Genomic DNA, 19,477 nt, shown 5'->3' on the forward strand with positions numbered 1-19,477 from the left:
TGCGAATTCTTTTACAAATGCACTTTTTGCAATTTGTAAAGGTGCCATGTGACGCTCATACATGCCCTTAGGGCTAGTATGTGCTCCATATACGCACACATGTAAATTTCAGGGGTGTAGCAGGGTGTCCTTGCAACACCCTTGCACTCTTGAAATTATTCTCAATTTGCGATTAGCAAATTGCGAATCGCAAATTGGGAATAATTTCCCATTCATTCCTATGGGCCTCTTGGCCTTTAGAAATGAATGGGAAATGATTCCTTAATTGCGATTAGCAATTTGCTAATCGCAATTAAGGAATTTTAAGAAATCGCTAAAAAATAGCGAATTTCTACATACATATCATTTTGCAATTCTCAAATAGCGATTCTCAAAAAATCGCTATTTGAGAATCGCAAAAGGGTATCTTGATACATCTGGCCCTACGTCTCATACACTTCACGTTTTTGCACAGATTGTTTCAGACCCCGACCAGACTGCATAGATTCCACCTCAGGGATAACGAAAAGTGCGTTAGGTGCGGTGGGGAGGGAGCGGACTTCCTGCATCTGGCATGGAGTTGCCTCCATATGGCAACATTCTGGAAGCAAACATTTGAGGGGCTCTCAACCATGCTGGGGATCCAACTGGATCCATGCCCACTCTTAGGACTATATCAGGACATTAACACACCACACAAAAAATTCCTAGCTATGGGGCTATTTCTGGCAAAACGTCACGTGGCTTGTCGTTGGGGAAGGGGACGGGCTCCTAAATTCATATGCTGGGTTGACACCATGAACACATGGCAAGACAATCTAGGTTACTATGCAGAAATGTTGCCCATTAAGTCACACCAGAGGGATATCTGGGGCCCGCTTACCACTTAACTGTTTTTGCAGGAGACGAATGCAGATGGAGAAACGGCGGGAACGACCACGGCGGGCTGGGGACAATAATGAGCCTGGTAGTGGGTCCCTGACCTCTCAAGAGAGTAAGGCTGTGTAATGGATCTGTAAAGATGACTCCAACTCAGGAAAGAAAGTTGGTAATCTTTATTTGTAGTACATGGATAACAAGACCTCCAGCTTCTCTTCCAGCTCCACTGTCTATCAGCTCACTTCAAGGAATAACATTCCATTAACCTAGCAACAGCTTAACATTCCATATGAATAAATCCCCACATATCTCAAACAAAAATAGAAACATAATAAGACAAGATAAACTTCAAATTTACATGCAAATACTCACACCCTTTGAGAGACACAAATGGAGAAACCCCAGTTATCGAATGTGGTGTAACCCTATATGACCACACCAATTTTTTTAGTTCCTCAGACAATGCTAATCCAATTACCAATGAGAGTGGCATATTGTCCATTAACAAACGGTTGATTCTTTCAACTAAACCATTCGCTTGCAGTCGGAACAACGCAACTCTCACATGATTAATTCCCATTTTACATAAAAACTCCTTCATTTGCTTAGAAACCAACTGAACTCCATTGTCAGACACTAATGTTTTCGATATCCCTTCATTCATGAAAACTCTTTCCATGAAACCAATCACTTTTCCTGTTTCAATGCAATCAGTAGACTCCACAACAAACCATTTTGAATGGAAATCCACAAGAACCATCAAAAATTTGCTACGAGATCTAATTTAGAAATGGGACCAAGAAAGTCATTTGCCATCTTTTCCCATGGACCTTCGGGAAATTCCATACAAGTGATGGAGCAAGGATTCGCATGTTACGCGACTTGCTTGAATTCAAAACCCTCGCATAACATTAATATAGTAATCACCTTGTTTCGTTTATTAATCGTGCACTTTTACACTACACGCGGGTGTCCCAGAGTCGCTTGCCTATGTGTTTATTAATCCTAACTACGCTTGCAACTAATAAGGTCGCTGCTATGCGGGATTCCAGTCTGCGCATGCGTCGGTCATACCCATGTGATCGAAAAAATCCCTCCAGCACTATGAGTGCGTCACAGACGCACTCATAGTGCTGGAGGGATTTTTTCGCTCATGCGCAGTATTGCTAAATATGGCCACTTTGTTCTAACATGCTCTTTGCTTACCACCGCTGCTTTTGCTCAGATGTTTATTTCTGCTTAACTCCTAATGCTATAGATATTATTAAGTAAGGGGTGTAGTGAAGCCAAACATGGTAGACAGTGTATTCATTTTTTCTGTGCTTCTAAATTGTTTTCGCTTATTTTCATGTAACATTCTCCGGGGACTGGGAGGAGAGGTGCTACTCCATCTTGGAAGCCCATGTGTCACCAATCACGTGATGGGGGACATGCGAGTCTTGCAGCAGTGGAACTCAGCCAGCTCGCTGCTGAAGCTGAGTTGCTCCTGGGAATCAACGTACGACCCAGCGAGAAGACTCGAATCTACACCTATAATTGTAACAATGTAATACTTGCACTCTGTACGCTATTGTCTTCATATTCCTATGCCATGGGAACTGGAATGTAAGGGGTGGGTTCAAGAAATTGAATATTAATTGTGGGAACACCAAATTCTAGGTGGTGACAATGACCTGACCACCTCTCTTGTCCAATCCGAAGTTGGGAATCCTTACACTTGCAACATTTGTGGGTGGTCTACTTGCCCGAAAACAGTATAACTGGCCTAGGTTTAGCTAGAGAAATTGTCCGACTTGTCTGAGTAGCTGACCTGTCACTGACCCTACGAACTCTATAGGTGATTGATATAGAGAGCTGCGGAGCACTCTGTCCGAAATTTCCACAAACTTAGTCTGGGGTGGAGAAACCTTTAAGTGCTGGCGAAGCACTTTGCTGGAGATTCGAGAACCCAATCGGGGTTTTTGGCAGATTCCTAGCAGAGAGGGCGTAGCGCAGGCGTTGCATCCGAAGCTGCAGGTGTTGGTCGTACCCTTAGATGAGTCCAGTCCTGATCCTGTCCTAACTATCCATGAGCTGTACCTGCTCGCCTACTGTCATTACAAGTCCTTGAGGGTCCTTTCCCGCCTTTCCTAACTGATCCGTGGCCAGGGTTAATCCTCATTCTGTACTAGGTAAATATAAATTATATGTGGGTGTTCGTCTATCTAAATCTTTCTCTCCTATTTTTCCTAATAAAGCAATCTTGCCTGTGATTTATCTCTGACATTTGAACTCTTATGGAAGTATTTTTCTAGCATGTTCCATATTTTTCCTTACCTTTAGTCAAACCACTGAAACTGTTTTCATATATAGTATGTCCCATTCTTACCCTCCCTATAGGAAATAAGTACTTGTTGATATAGAAACTTTCATGAGTGACGTTTCTCTTTAACTGATAGCATATTAGGAAAGTTACTTTGATTAGTATGTTCCCTTTCTTTACCCGCCTTTAGTAACATTTTGAAGGTCTATTTACTATAATAGCGTGTTTTTAGTTCTCTTCCCTTATATTTTCTAAAATCTAAATGCTTCTTACATTGATTCATAGCTACACTGTATTTCTGATCTTAGTTATTGATAGTCTGATCTGTGTAAATCTTATTCTCATGGCATATGACAATGAAAATTAATAGATAAAGGTTTTTGAAACTTCTTGAGTGTGTGGGTATTACATGGTATAAACAAAATATAAATGTATATGGTATTGGTGTTATCTACTTGAATCTCAATATTAGCTCCTGGTCCGTTGTGATCATAGGTACCTGTTCTCGAGGATTGGTAAGTCAGGTACACGGAAATATATAGAAAGTAAGAACCCCGAATTACTGATAGCGCTATGAAGGTTACCTGATTTATGGTTAAATAGTGATGGGCCCAGTAGCGTATATATTTGGTAAATAAGGATCGGCTGCCCTGCGCGCTCTATCAGTAATTTTCTGTTAGCGAGATGATGGTTAGGACTAATTGAGACAGGTAGATAGGTTAATTGTTGACAAACCGTGAAAATTTAAATGTGTTGCTAAAAATATATTTTTCCTTGAGATCGATCGACTGAAAATGTTTTCGTTTAAAATGTTATGAAATGTTTAAAATGTTTTTATAAAATGCTGCTATATTAAATGTTTATTAACAAATTGTTAGTGACTGTTATATGTTGTCTGGAAATTCCCCGGGGGATAGAATAGCGGGTGGTGAGCAGAATCCACTCGGCTGTGAGGTCACTTGCTGTGAGGAAGATTAGTGCATGGTTAGGCAGAACCGGAAGCGCTAATTAGGATTTTCTGAATGAACAGTTGAATAAATGGTAACAACGAGTCCGCTAATGAAACTTCAGTTGTGATATTACCTAGTAAGGGTCACACGAGGAAGGAGTAGTAGGTTCATCGGAGCTTGAGTGATAGCAAAGGAGTGCCTTGGTGAAACTTTAGACTTAGTATATATATCCCGGAAAGAGTGGATGAGTCAAAGAAGTAACAGGTTCTCTAATGCTTGTGTGAAGGGTAGGCAGGAGGGTCTATCCGTAGTGTATGAAAAGTAGACAGAAGAGGTTTACTTGCAGTGAAAACAAAACGTTCTTTCTTTTAGACACTTGAGCACAGTGGCGAATGTTATATGTTGTTAACTAAATTGAGCACTTGCACTTTAAGAAAAATTCAAAGTTTCCGTTACCTTGTGAAGGAGAGAGTCGGTCGCGAAGCTGCGCTGACTTCACTCCATGCCGCGCTGGTATTGGTTGAAACAGCGGGCGTGTAACGAAGCTAGTATTGTAAAGGAGGGGTGAGTGCCGGAGCGTGAGACTGCGTCTCGCGAAAAAGGCCGCGCACCCATTGGTTGAAATTGTTTGCAATCACACTGTTGATTGGTTGTTTTAACTGGTAAAAGACGCGCTGGTATTTGAAGAGGATTTGTAAACAAAAGACATAGTTAACCACGGAACTTTTAGTTACGCTGTCTATGTGGTATCCTGAATTCTTACCTGATCCACAACATTTAGGTTTTCGTAAAGATCAGATGATAAGAGGCAGACCTTACAATATGTATGGAAACAAGAGGAAAATGTCATTTGCTGACAAAATCAGAAATTATTTCAAGAAAGACAAGCCCATTAGAACTAGAGAAGGTGTAATCATTCCACCACCTAATACTCCCGCATCATTCATGATGTTTGATAAAGGTTATCACACCTGCGTATGGTTGCAGAATTGGGCAAAGTACACCCAAGAAGATGGAATCTAAGCATTTCCTATAGATGGTACTTTTAATAGTAGAATTCTATTTAATTTGAGGACCCGAATGAATGATTTACATCCCAGACCCAGGTTGACGCAATATGAGGCTTTGGAAGAATGGGAAATTGAGGCACTAGAGCGAGACAGACCCAGAATGGATAAGGGAGTGAGTAAATGGTACCCGAAGATGCAGAGAGAGACCAAAGAGAAAAAGATGAAACAGTGGAGACAGAATATGATGGTCGAGGGACTATTCCCAGTATTTGGGGTAAATGAACCACTAGGAGAAAAAAGCACAGAGAAAACCCGACACCTAATGACTATGGGTGATTCGGAAGATGAATACTTGGAGGATTTGTTTATGAAAAATCCACCGCCATATGATGAGGAATCCAGGTCTTTGAGTTCGAAAAATCCATTCTTCAGACATCCTAGAAGGAGGAGTGTTAGTGAAACAGATACAGCAGGTATAGGCAATAGGCAAACTAGTGGAGACGGATTTTGTAGACCTGACCCTACTGTCCCAAATTATAGACCGTTCGGTGATGAGAGATCAGGTGTGACAGCCCCAACTGCCCCGAGGTTGTATCCTTCTTTAGTTCCACAGGTATTACATGATGCCTCAGTTGACAGGGCTTTACACGAACGAGAAAAGGAAGCATTGATAAAACAGCGAAATGAACTCATTCAGACCATAGCTCAGATAAATCCCAGTCCTGAAGCCCTGACAATTCCAGTAACTATTGGGCCCGTTGTTCCTCTTTATGGGGATAGACAGGCTAGTCCAAAAACACCAGTTACTACACCACATGTAGCACAGCCCAGAAAGGAGCCTCTCATAGTTGATGATCAGGCAAGCGAATGCGAATCTGTAATCTCCCTAATGGATCTGCCCATAAGGGAGCCGGAAAGCAGTGTACCACGGAAAGGAACCCAGACTAGGGCAAAAGAGGTTCTGATAGAGACAGCTTCAGGTACCCGAGGAGCCACTGTAGTGACTCCGGAAGAATTAGACTGATGGACCCGAGAATTAGAAAAAGAAACTCCTCAACCAAAACCTTTAGATATTTACAAACTAAGAATAGAGATGGAAGAACTAATAGCCGGAAATGTGGGATTAGACAGATTGAACACTCTTAGTGAGGAGGAGTTACTGTTTATAAGCAAGAGCCTTACCCGAAACACCAGAGTGTTCCATGAGAAACTAATGGACACTGCAGCTAATATGGGAATAGATGTTAGCAAATCCAAAGTCTTACAAAAGCCATACAGAACCGAATTTTCGGATAAGGACCTGGAAAACATGAATGTTTCAGGGAAAAAGGTACAGATAAAAGAATTGCTGAATTTGCTGCAGAAATGGGGAGACTTAGAAAAATGGAAAGCCAGATGGGCAAAGAAAAAGGAAGACAGTAAGGCTAGACCAAATACTTCTGAATACGTTCTAAAGGAAGTCGATAAGCCAGAAACTTTGTATCCCATGAGAGAAGTGCCAGGGGGAAAATATGTACATGTACCATGGTCCCGACAGGATATTGTGTCCTTTACCAATGACTTCCCAAAATTAAGAGAGAAACCTGTAGAGTGGTATAGGCAGGTTGAGAGATTCGTCAAAGTTCAAAAGTGTCTCTGAAGGACCTAGATGGGTTCTTCGACATTGTAGTTCCTGTAGATTTATGGACTGAATGTAAAATTGCAGTTGAGTGGCCCAGCGAGGAGTATGAAAGAGACTCAAGAACAGGAGCTCCCTCCCCGGATGTAATGAGACAGTATGACAAAGTAATACAATATTTGAAAGGGAAGGTGCCAGCCAAAGAAACTGATTGGACCCGCATAGATAGAACTACCCAAAATCGTGATGAAACTGTGCACTCTTATTATGAGCGACTGTTGCAGGTATTCAAAACCTACAGTGGAATCGATAATATTGAAATGAAGGATATGACCCATTTCATTTATCGATTCGTGTTGGGATTGAGACCTGAAATCTCCCAGTGGATTAGAGATAACAAAATCTGTTGGCAGGGAAAACCCATAGATGAGGTCCTGAAGTACGCCAAGTACTGCGAAGATGAGATGGAGAACAAACGGAAGGCCTTAAAGGAAAAGGTTATGTGGGCTCAAGTGAAATTGGCGGAACAACAAGAAAAACAGTTAAGTAAAATGAATAATAATACCCCGAACACATGCTCTGGGGGAGGAGGGAAACCCCGAGTTAAAATGAGTCGAGAGGAGGCTATGAAGAAGTTTCCCTGCCACGGGTGCGGTCAGATAGGGCACTGGAGAGACGAATGTCCAAATTTACAGGCTGGTAATGTCCCCATTATTGGTTTAAATCCACAAGTGCAGAAAAAGGGGCCACAAAAGACCCAGCAACAGTTAAAACAGAATCAGTTGCCTCGAGCTCCTAGACCTAACTATAAGAACCAAGCTCAGCAGAATGAGGGGGTTGAGGTATGGGAAGGAAGAGATGATAGAAATGCAGCAACCTCGCAATTCCTGTTGAATGATACATTCCTCTGTGATGAACCTTACTGACGGGGCCTGAGGGGGAGGACGAGGAGTGCGTACGTGGCGCCTCCTTGCCGGTAGACCAGACAGGGCCATACATTGAAGGAAAGGTTGAAGGAAATGACGTCACCTTTCTGTTGGACACTGGTGCTACCCGTTCTACTGTGAGAACAGCAGACGTTCCTAACCTACCCCTCTCGGGAGAAGCAATCCAAGTAGTGGGTGTGTCAAACCAGATAATTAGTATCCAAGAAGCTGAACCAATGGAGATCTCAATAGGGAATTTTAAAGAAATGCACAGATTTGTTGTCTGTGATTCTAGTCCTGTGAACTTATTGGGACGTGATTTGCTGTGCAAAATGAACTGCAGCATCTTTTGCACACCAAAAGGCGTTGAAATCCAGACTCCAGATGAAAGCGGATTGTACAAATTAATGTTGCTAAGGCCTGACTCAGAAATTAAGAAATTGACAATGCACGATTTGCCTGAAGAGCTCCAACAGACAGTGATACCAGAAGTGTGGGATTTCACTGGAAGGGATGTAGGACTAATGGCAAATGTAGACCCGATTCAAATAGCCATAAAACCAAATGCAGTTTACCCAAATACCAAGCAGTATAAAATGAATGCAGAAGTGAAAGCCGGAGTTGCTATCGAAATAAAAAGATTGCTAGAAGCAAACATAATACAGGAAGTAATGAGCAGTCCTTGTAATTCTCCCATAATTGGAATCAAAAAGCCTAGTGGGAAGTACAGGGTAGTGCAGGACCTGCGAAAAGTTAACAAGATTGTTGTTCCTTGTTGTCCCATTGTGCCAAACCCTGCAGTGATTTTGTACCAAATTCCATGGAATGCTGGATGGTTTACCGTCATTGACTTCTTTTCCATCCCATTGCATCCAGACAGCAAATTTCTTTTCTCATTTGAATTCGACAGTCATGTCTACGTCTGGAATCGTGTCCCCCAGGGGTACACAGAGAGTCCTTCCATTTTCAACCAGATTTTAAAAAAATGCCTCGAATCATTAGTCCTACCTGGAGAATCAGTTTTGGTTCAGTACATAGACGACCTCCTGGTGGCGTCTAAAAGTCGGAACGACTGTGTTACTGATACCATTGCATTGTTGAACCATCTAGGTAAAGGAGGGCATAAGGTATCGCCAGACAAATTACAGTTCTGCAAGAATTCAGTGAAATATCTTAGGCACCAGATAGAAAAAGGTATCCGGAAGGTTACTTTAGAAAGGATTAGGATAATTCGAGACATGGAATTACCTCGTACTCAGAAAGACATCAGAATGTTTCTGGGAGTGGTAGGATACTGTAGACAATGGATTGTGGGATTTGCAGTCCTAGCCAAACCATTAATAAAAATGACCAAGAAAGGAGCAAAAGATCCAGTCGAGTGGGATGATGAAAGCTTGACATCCTGGATAAAATTACGAAACTGTCTGTGCTCAGCTCCTGCATTAGGAATGCCTGACTATTCAAAGGACTTTGCCTTGTTTTGTGACACACGAGACAATTGTGCACTTTCAGTCCTGACTCAAATTCATGGTCTAACTAGACGTCCGGTGGCATATTTTTCTGCTACCCTAGATCCAGTGGCTGCTGGATTGCCTGGATGTCTGAAAGCAGTAGCTGCAACTTGCACGAGTCTTGAACAAAGTGAGTCCATTGTCATGGGACATCCAGTAACTGTGTATGTTCCTAATGCAGTTGTAATCCTACTGACCAGGACCAAGACTCAGTACCTCACACCTAGTCGGCTGACTAAGTATGAAAGGATTTTAGTGGGTGCTGCCAATGTAACTATCACTAGATGTAATATACTGAACCCAGCAACTCTATTACCAAATACACTGGCTGCAGAAGTCAGGGAAGAGGTTCAGCATAATTGCATTGATCTTACTGAATATAGCACAAAACCACGACCAGATATTAAGGAAACAGCTTTGCCCATAGAAGACAGTGAATTGTTGTGGATGGCTCATGTTTGAGACATGAGGATGGAGGCCCAAGTGCTGCCTATGCTGTGGTCACTCTAAGTAAAACAATAGAAGCATCCTACCTATTTGGAGTAAAATCTGCACAAGTAGCTGAATTGATTGCATTGACAAGAGCTTGTAAAAATGGGAAAAATAAAAGAGTAACCATATACACTGACAGTCAATATGGTTACGGGGTTGTGCATGACTTCGGCCAGTTGTGGCTGCAAAGAGAATTCATGACTTCCTCAGGTACCCCTATCAGAAATGGAAAAGTGGTACAGAACTTACTGGAAGCAATCCAGTTACCAAAAGAATTGGCAGTGGTCAAGTGTGCTGCTCACAAATCTGGCAATGACAATGTGACAGCTGGTAATCGATATGCTGACCAAATAGCCCAATATTGTGCCCAAAACAAAATGTCATTGAACATCACTTTGGGGGGAGTCGGAAACAGCTGCCAACTTATGGGGTTTGAGGATGTATCAACTTGGGAGGAACTGAAAGGGTTGCAACAGGCAGCAGAACCAGAAGAAAAAGAAAGATGGGAGAAAGATGATTGCCAACCAAGGGATAGAGATGGTGTCATTATCCATAATGGTATGCCTGTGTTACCAGACAGTATGGTTGCTTCTATGGCAAGACTGATACATGGAGACTCACACATAGGGAGAGATGCAATGGTTCGTGTTTTTAAAGAAACATGGTACAATTCGAAGTTCAGGAACATTGCAGAGGCACTTTGCCAGAGGTGCTTAACTTGTCAGCAGTTTAATCCTGGAAAGAAAACTGTGGTATTGCCCAGTACAATTGGAAAAGCAGAAGGCCCTTTTATCAGATTACAAGTTGACTTTATACAGTTGCCCCTTTGTAAAGGAATGAAGTATGTCCTTGTCATAGTCTGTCTATTTTCAAAATGGGTGGAAGCTTTCCCAGCCAAGAAAAATGATGCCATTACTGTAGCCAAGTTGTTACTAAGGGAACTGATACCTAGGTTCGGTTTTCCAGTCACGGTTGAATCAGACAGAGGTGGGCATTTTGCCAATGACATAATAACTCAGCTCTTTGAGGCATTTAAAACTCCCTTCCTGTCCATATCCGTGCGATTGACGGACTTTTGTCGTTCAGGAAGGTTGTTAAAACTTTCCTTTTTCCCTTAGACCCCTAGTGTTGTTGTGTTTTGGGCTCCTGTTATTGCTTTTGCCCGGTTTTCTGTTCTGTCAGCGCCAGGACGCCCCTTTGCTGGGGCATCTGTGTGCTCTACAAATCCGGCTAACATAACATAACATAACATAACATAAAATTACCCAAAAACTGCACTGTGCATATCATCCAGAGGCTTCTGGAGTAGTAGAACAGCTGAATGGCACTATAAAGTCAAGACTGGTAAAGATGTGTAACTCTGCTGGATTGAATTGGATAGATGCTTTGCCCCTTGTCCTGATGGGACTGAGAAGCATTCCAGACCGAAAAACAGGCCTGAGTCCTAATGAGCTACTAATGGGAAGAGTGATGCGGCAATCATGGGTACCAGGACACAAACTGCTAAGTATTTCTGATGATTTGGTACTAGAATACTGCAAGCAGCTGGGTGACCAAGTGCGTTCTATCTCTCACCAGATTGGGGAAGATGCCGTCGCCAGGCCAACAACTCCAGTCCATAATCTGAGCCCAGGAGATTGGGTTGTGCTTAAGAAACACACCCGAAAGAGTTGCCTAGCACCGAAGTGGGGAAAACCGAGGCAAGTGGTTCTTATCACTACAACTGCAGTAAAGTGTGCAGGTGTGCCAAAGCGGATCCATGCAAGTCATACCAAGAAAGTGACTGAAAGGGAAGCGGCTGAAGCTGAAGGTTGTGCACCTGAAGGGTCTCCAGACAATGGTCCTGAAATAGCTGAGGACGAACAACCAAGCACCAGTCAAGACGAGTGGTTCCCAGCAGATGATCTGGCTCTTGATCCAATAAGAACCAGAAGATACACCTACTTAGATAGAGAGTGGGATAGTGAGGATGAGACAGGTCCAAGAGGAGAAAATCAGATAATCGAAATCCATGACAGATCTGATGAAGAGGGAGGTCAGATAGGGACAGGGCAGGTTATCGACACACCTCCTACAACTCCAGAAACGGAAAACGGACAGTTAGAAATTAGAGCAGAAGTTCATGCAGAAGAAGATCAAGGGTTCGAAGTGCATGAACAGGATCAGATAGAAATAGACAAACGTGTTCAGGAAACAGAATTTGAAACAAACGAAAGTCAAAATCAGCATACACCTGAACCAGGCCAGTTTAGAAACCAGGCAGAAGAAACTGTAATAAGACCTGGAACTAGTCAGACAGGAAGAGAACACGGAAGCGTCGAAATAGCTGTGCCACAACTGAATGAAAACAAAAGAGCTCGTGAAGAAAGCCAAATTACAGTGCCAGTTAAAAGACTTAAAGGAAAGAAAAGTGAACCGAGATTTATAAAAAGACTGAAACTGAGATTGAAAACTGTAGAGGAAAAATTAGAAGACAGGAAAAGGGCTGCCAGTGAAAAAGAAAGGGCTGGAGCCAAGCCTCAAAGACGAAGTGACAGAATAAAAAGACAAAACAAGAAATATCGGAGTCCTGAATGGACTTACCTAGTACTAGTGGAATTTGAAGACCTCGAGATAAGTGGCGGGAGTGACGAAGAATCGATTGCTGATCAGGGTTCCGAAGAAGAAGACCCCACCTGAAAATTTAACCTGCGTAAGCCACCTGTGTAAAGTTACAAAGAGGGGTTGAAAAACTTCTTCTAAGCCAAAAATGTCTGATTCAAATATTAATGGAATACCTAGACAGAATTGCTGTAAAACTTGCTGTAAAATATGCTTGTGTAGTGTAGCAATAGTATTGATAATATGGATAGGACTAACAGTCTTAATACCTTTCATGATAAGCAAAGACTCTAACCTGTACCCTACTAAACTAGTGACAAAGGACTCAGATGTTCTGCCGACAGAAGAAACACCACAAAGTGTAGAAAGACGTGAGAAACCCTCTAGCCTTAGACAGACAAAAATGGACTTAGATGCATCAGATGAGGGAGGACTACATTATCACATAATCAAAAACAGGACACACTTAAATGTATTTGCCAATCTATTAGTTCACTATGTAGAAGCCATGGAAATAGAAGACTGTTATGTCTGCATGAAGCTACCCACTTCTGTAGCTGAAGGTGTGACCTATCACCATTTACCCCTAACCTATGGAATCTCCTGAAGTATTTTAGCAAGTCTCTTCTATAGAGGAACCTTACAGTATTACTATTCTAACTCTGACGTAATATTTTCTGAACTTCCTATTCGAGGAAATTTGAACATTGTTCACACCAAGAGCGATGTGACTCGTTATATGGGAGAATACTTTCTGACTAGAGGTGACATAGATTTAGGTGAAGCACACAGAAATAACTTGACCTGTTCATTACATGAACAAGAGAAAATGTTTTTAAATATGGCAGAGAAAAGAAGGGAGAGTTTCCAAAGAAAAGCCAATGACAAAAGACAGAAAACTCCTAAATGGGCAGAAAACACGGAAAGCACCTCAAATGGTGAAGAGAACGCTGCACTGTTGCTGGATTTCGAAAGAAAAGGGAAACTTTGTCTTCATAGAGAAAAGACTAGTTATTATAACAATGTATTCATCAGTTCCAGTGAATGCGAACACAATGATAAGGTTATTGGAGGTTGGGGTTACAAAAATGGGTCAGAACCTGTGTTTCCCGGAATTTATTATATATGTGGAAACAAGGCTTATTTCAAATTGCCGGATCACTGGTATGGAAGCTGCTATTTTGGCATTGTCTTCCCGAAAATATACCATGTGAATGACGCCGCTGGAAGCAATGAAAATACTAATGGTTTAGTACGAAGTAGAAGAGAAAGTGTAGGAGAAATAATAGGTGATATATTTAGTGCATTGATACCTGGAGTGGGAGTGGTTCTGAATACTCACCGAATTTGCAAATTGTCTACAGTAGTGGATCGGTTATCTACTGACACTGCTGCTGATTTCCTGCTGGTCAATACTGAACTGGTTGCGATCAGATCAATGGTTTTACAAAATCGACTTGCTCTTGACACCTTATTGGCAAAAGAGGGCGGAGTCTGTAGAATGTTGAAAGCGCAACATTGTTGCACTTACATTCCAGATAAAAGTGTTAAAATTAAGAAATATGTGGGAAACTGTAACGGGGCGCCCGGGGCATGGCTCCCCATTCCGAGTTCGGACTCTATGCAAGAGCGAGTGTCTCGGAACTGTGCTTGCACTAACCCCTCTTCTATCCCTCAGCAGACGGACTATCGAGGGTCTGGGGAAGACTTTGCGGTGATACAGGAGGAAGAGAGTGACTGGCCCTTTAACTGTCCAGGAGCTGCTGAGTGGGCGGAGTCACGGAGTGAGCGTTCGCCGTCAAAAGACGACGTGAGGAATGACGAGGTGTGTTTGTACACCTGGAGTGAGGAAGCGGAGAGAGGAAGACGAGTGAGAGAAGCGAAGGAGACGGGAGACGCGCCAGGAAGAGGACGAGGAGCCTTGACGGACCTGGAGACACCAGGAGGCCAACGACCCCACGTGTCGCCCAGCCACTCACCCGGGGGAGGTGCGTGGCTCGTGCAGGTGCGTAATCGTCTCAGGGGTTGGGTGGGACGGAAGGGAGGTACTACTGTTCCTTGAAACTTCCCTGGGTCCCGGTTTGCCCCCCCCTTCCCGAGCACCGATCCCTTCCCATCACGCCATTTCCCTGGTACTGACGAGCGGGAGCACGCGTGGTTTGACCTCCTCACACCCTTTTCCCTGATACGGCGGCTTGCCGAACAACTCTCTCACGAGTGCCCCTGTGTTTGTTTTCTTTCCGATACCTGGGAGGAGGCGAGTTCAAGACGGACCCCGAAGAAACCCCTGCCCGACGGAGCCTGACAGGCTATCGGAGGACGTCCCTACTCGAGAACCGCTGTCAGAACTCCTTTGCATCATACAAATAGAATAGCAGTTTGTGAGTCCAGAGAAGCCGTGTTTGGTTTGCAAACTTATCCAAAGAGCAACAAATGGACTGTTCTAATAAGGAAGCGGAATTCCAACATGGCCGCCGCTTTGAAACAACTGTAGGCGTTCTAGTGTTCAAATGATTTACAGGTGTTCCGAATTCAGGTGATGCGCGCGGGCGAAAATTACTGCGCACTTCACTGAATTGAATTCCCTGACAGGCTGCGTTTTCCTGCGTTCCTGAATTCTAGTTTAACTAAATATCTTTCCGCTGCGTATGAAAACAATACGCGAGCGGAGCCAAGACAATACCGGAGCCCGGTTCACGTTTGAAGTGAACGCGTCCCAGTTTCCTGAGAAAAGACTTTCCGCTGCGTATGAAAACAATACGCGAGCGGAGCCAAGACAATACCAGAGCCCGGTTCACGTTTGAAGTGAACGCGTCCCAGTTTCCTGAGAGACTTCCTTCACCTTGTAGCGTGGCGCATGAAGGAATGCGAAGAGAGCGAGGAGAGCAGAGACAAAGAGAGAAAGCTCTTCAGCTGGTAGCAGTTCAAAAATTACCGGAGAGACTTCAACTGAGATAAGTGGATATTCAAAACGCTTGCCATTTAAAGACTGTGAGAAAGAGAATAATAATTTGCAGAATTTCAGTGTAATGAAATACCAAGACTGTATCAAGATATTCAACTGAGATGTTTTCAGTCACCACTTCTAAGTAAGCCGTCTGAAAGCTGTGAAAACACATCATTAGTCAAGAGCTCTTGTAGGTAGTGTAGAGAGGTTGTTCTAGAGAAGAAAAATAATTGGGATTATCAACAGTGAAGAGAAAGATACAGTGTGTCCAGAAACTTAACTAGGTAAGATATCATTCCGTTAGATGGTAATATACAGTGTAGAACGGTGAGGACTTTTAGTAAAGAATTTGCTTCTTTCAGGTATTCATCGTTAAGAAATAAGGGCACATAAACAGGCAAATTGAAGAGAAGCTCGACACTGGATAAAACTAGGTAAAGATTAAAGCAATACAAGTTAGATAGAAGTTAGAGTAGTTAGGTCATGTGTAATGTATTCTCTCAAATCTTTTTGTGTGCATAACAGGTTCCTCTGAATTGAGTCTGCAGGCAGGCTTACAAGAGGAGCAGAGGAACAGGTCCAGTGCAGTCTCTTCTGTGCATTGTTCTTTATTATTTTATCCACTCCCCTTTCCCTTTGTGGGGTTTACTGGAGCCCAGTTTTTTGAACAACTGACTCTGAGGAATCCTGCAGGGGGCGTTGGGAACTGTCGTCTTCTGTTCCTGTGCAAGGACCCGAATACAGGTACGCTCTGATAGATTGAAGTGCCCACGTGTATTCTTGCACCCGAGCAGAAGATGGCGGAGGGGATGAATTTACAGAGTTTGGGCGCAGTGTTAGAAGCTTTGCAGAAAGAGTTAGTGGCAGTTAGAGAAGATAATAGAAACCTTAGGCAGGAAATGGCCAATGCTAGAAAAGAAACGGCAGATTTAGCACAAAGAATAGGACCAGCTTTGAGTTCAGGTGGAAGCATTGCCAGTCCAATTACTGAGGGAACCAATAGATTAACTACACAAGTAATTCATTCCTTGTTATGTTATGTTATTTATTACTTGTTAAGCGCGCATACACCCAGGGGCTTCTTGGCGCTGGTGAGAGAGTCAAACATAACAGTACATAAAAGAAGTACAATCACTATTTCTATTTCTATTTCTATCACTATTCCTTGTCCCCAGTCATTCCTTTAGCACCTCCAGAAAGGTTTAGTGGGGATCCCCAAAAGGCACAGATTTTTCTTTCTCAATGTTCCCTTCATTTCATGTGCCGCCCTTCCATTTTCCCTGATGCGCAATCTAGAGTGGCGTTTGTCTTATCCTATCTGAGCGGAGATGCAGCGTCATGGTCCATGCCTTTTGTTACACGAGATGATCCCATTTTACAGAATTACGATGAGTTCAAGAAAGAATTTCTTCGCATTTTTGATCGACGAAGAATATCGCAGGCGGTGGATAACGAACTGCTAGAGCTGCGACAAGGGAATCGAGATTTAGTAGCATATCTGGCGCAGTTTAATAAACTGGTTGTAGAAACTGACTGGCCAGAGAGTAAAAGGTCCGCAGTTTTTTATCGAGGATTACGTGATGAATTAAAGGATATTCTTGCACAAATACCAAACCGACCCACAGGAATTTCAGAATTAGTGGACCTGGTGTTGGAAATTGATTTTCGCCAAGGGGAGCGAAAGGGAGAGAAGAGAAGAGATTTTAAAACTCCCATACCACGGTTTGATAGAGTCAGATCAGAAACTACTCGAACAGTGGAGGGGTCAACAAGTGCTGAGCCTATGCAAATTGGTACGATCAGAGGTCCATTGTCGAAAGAAGAAAAGGAGAAAAGAAGAGTTGGAAACTTGTGCATGTATTGTGGGACAAGTGGACATTTTGTGAGAAATTGTCCCAAGAAACCTCAGGCAAGGTCTACATATAAGCCGAAGGAAAACTTGCAGCACCACTTGTAGGAGGAGTTGGACAAGTGGTTGCGAGTCAAGAATCAACTCCCACCGAGCATCAGTTAGCAAATACGTTGCAATCTTCATCTCCTCACTTGATTTTGTCTGTAAAGATCAAGTTTGGGCAGAAGGTTTTGAATGAAGTTTCAGTGATGGTAGATTCAGGGGCCACGGGGAACTTTTGTGACCTGGGATTTGCCGCCAAGATAGGAATAAGAGCAATCCAGAAGACTAAGAGTGAACCAGTGAGAGCGGTGGACGGAACCAACTTGTCCTCAGGCCCAATTGTGAGTCACACTGAGCCTTTATTAGTAATCTTGGATGAAGGCACCAAGAGATGATTCAGTTTAATTTGATTGATGCACCGCAGTTTCAGTTCATCCTGGGTCTGCCCTGGTTAACAGAACACAACCCTACTATAAATTGGAGCAATCGAACAATAACCATGGACTCTCGATATTGTCGCGAGAATTGTTTTGAAGAAGATGTAACGGGCTGTACAGTAAGTCCGGCGTACTAGCTGTGTTCAGCTGATGCTTCGATATGTATTATAAACTCTCAAGAAATCCCTGCAGAATACCAGGAGTATGCTGATGTTTTTGACGAAAAGGAAGCAGAAATGTTACCCCCACATCGCCCGTATGATTGCAAGATCGAGTTGGAAGCGGGAGCTACTTTGCCGTGCAGTAGAGTGTATGCACTTACGGAAGGGGAACATAAGCATCTGAGAGAATATCTGGACAAATACTTAGCCAATGGGTTTATAAGGCCATCCCAGTCGCCAGTATCTTCTCCATTATTTTTCATACCGAAAAAGGAAGGTGATTTGCGAACCTGCATCGACTACCGTGCCCTCAACAAAATTACCAAAAAGAATCGTTACCCTCTACCACTCATCTCTGTCCTTTTGGACCAGGTCAAGGGAGCACAAATCTACACCAAATTGGATCTGCGGGGTGCTTATCACTTGGTTCGAATGAGAGAGGGGGATGAGTGGAAGACAGCTTTTAGGACCAAGTTCGGCTTATTCGAGTATCAAGTAATGCCTTACGGTTTGTGCAATGCTCCAGCTGCTTTTCAACATTTTATAAATGATATCCTTCGTGAGTACATTGACCAGTGTGCAATAGTATATATCGATGATATACTCATTTACTATGACGATTCGAGCAAACATCCAGAACAGGTCCGAGGCATTTTGCAAAAGCTCAGAGAGAACCGATTATTTGTAAAACTTGAGAAGTGTGCCTTTAATGTCTCTGAAGTGGAATTCTTAGGATTCATTTTGTCTCCGGCAGGAATGAATATGGATGAACGCAAGATCCAAGCAGTTGTGAATTGGAAGTCACCCACTAGTGTCAAAGAGGTCCAGAGTTTCATTGGCTTTGCAAATTTTTATAGAAGATTTATCAGTTAATTTTCTCAGAAGATTCTTCCTCTTACTAAACTGCTTAGAAAAGGAGTTCGCTTTGAGTGGACAAACGAAGCTGAGGAGGCTTTCGCATTATTGAAGAAAAGTTTTACTTCAGCTCCCATCTTGTTACACGCTGACCCTTCAGAACCATTCTACATTGAAACCGATGCGTCGGATCAAGCTATTGGAGGAGTATTGTCACAAAGACATAAAGCAACAGGACAACTGCACCCCGTGGCACATCGATCTCGAAAATTAACCTCAGCGGAGATGAACTACACCATAACCGAAAAGGAGTTGTTGGCAATTAAAGACGCTTTCAAGGAATGGAGGCATTACCTCATGGGAGCTAGGCATCAAGTCACAGTTTTCACTGATCATAGGAACCTCAAGTTTTTAAAGTCCGCTAAAACTTTAACTCCTAGGCCACTCAGATGGTCATTATATTTTGCTGAATATGACTTTGTTATTACCTACAGACCAGGAGCTCAGAATGGAAAGGCGGATGCCTTATCCAGGATAGATACTGAAAATAATAAGTCAATGGAGAAAGACCAAGCTATCATACCAAGTTCCAAAATGATCTGCTCCACCATACCTGTGGCCTTGGATGAAGCGATTATTCAAGCGATGACTCCAGAGGAGATGCATGTTTGGGTTTCTGAGGAACCAGAGCGAGAAATCCGAAACAATTTACCTTATCATCATGGGGCAGTATATGTGCCTACACCAGAGTTACAGCGTCAAGTGATGTATGAATGTCATGACAGTATTTTGGCAGGACATAAAGGAAGAGCAAAGACTGAAGAGTTGATCAAGAGGCAGTATTGGTGGCCAAGAATGACTACTGACATTGAGAACTATGTCAAATCTTGTGAAGTTTGCGCACAGGGAAAATCG

Source organism: Lissotriton vulgaris, chromosome 1_1 (assembly GCF_964263255.1).
Source record: "Lissotriton vulgaris chromosome 1_1, aLisVul1.2, whole genome shotgun sequence".
In the NCBI taxonomy this organism is placed as follows: Eukaryota; Metazoa; Chordata; class Amphibia; order Caudata; family Salamandridae; genus Lissotriton; species Lissotriton vulgaris.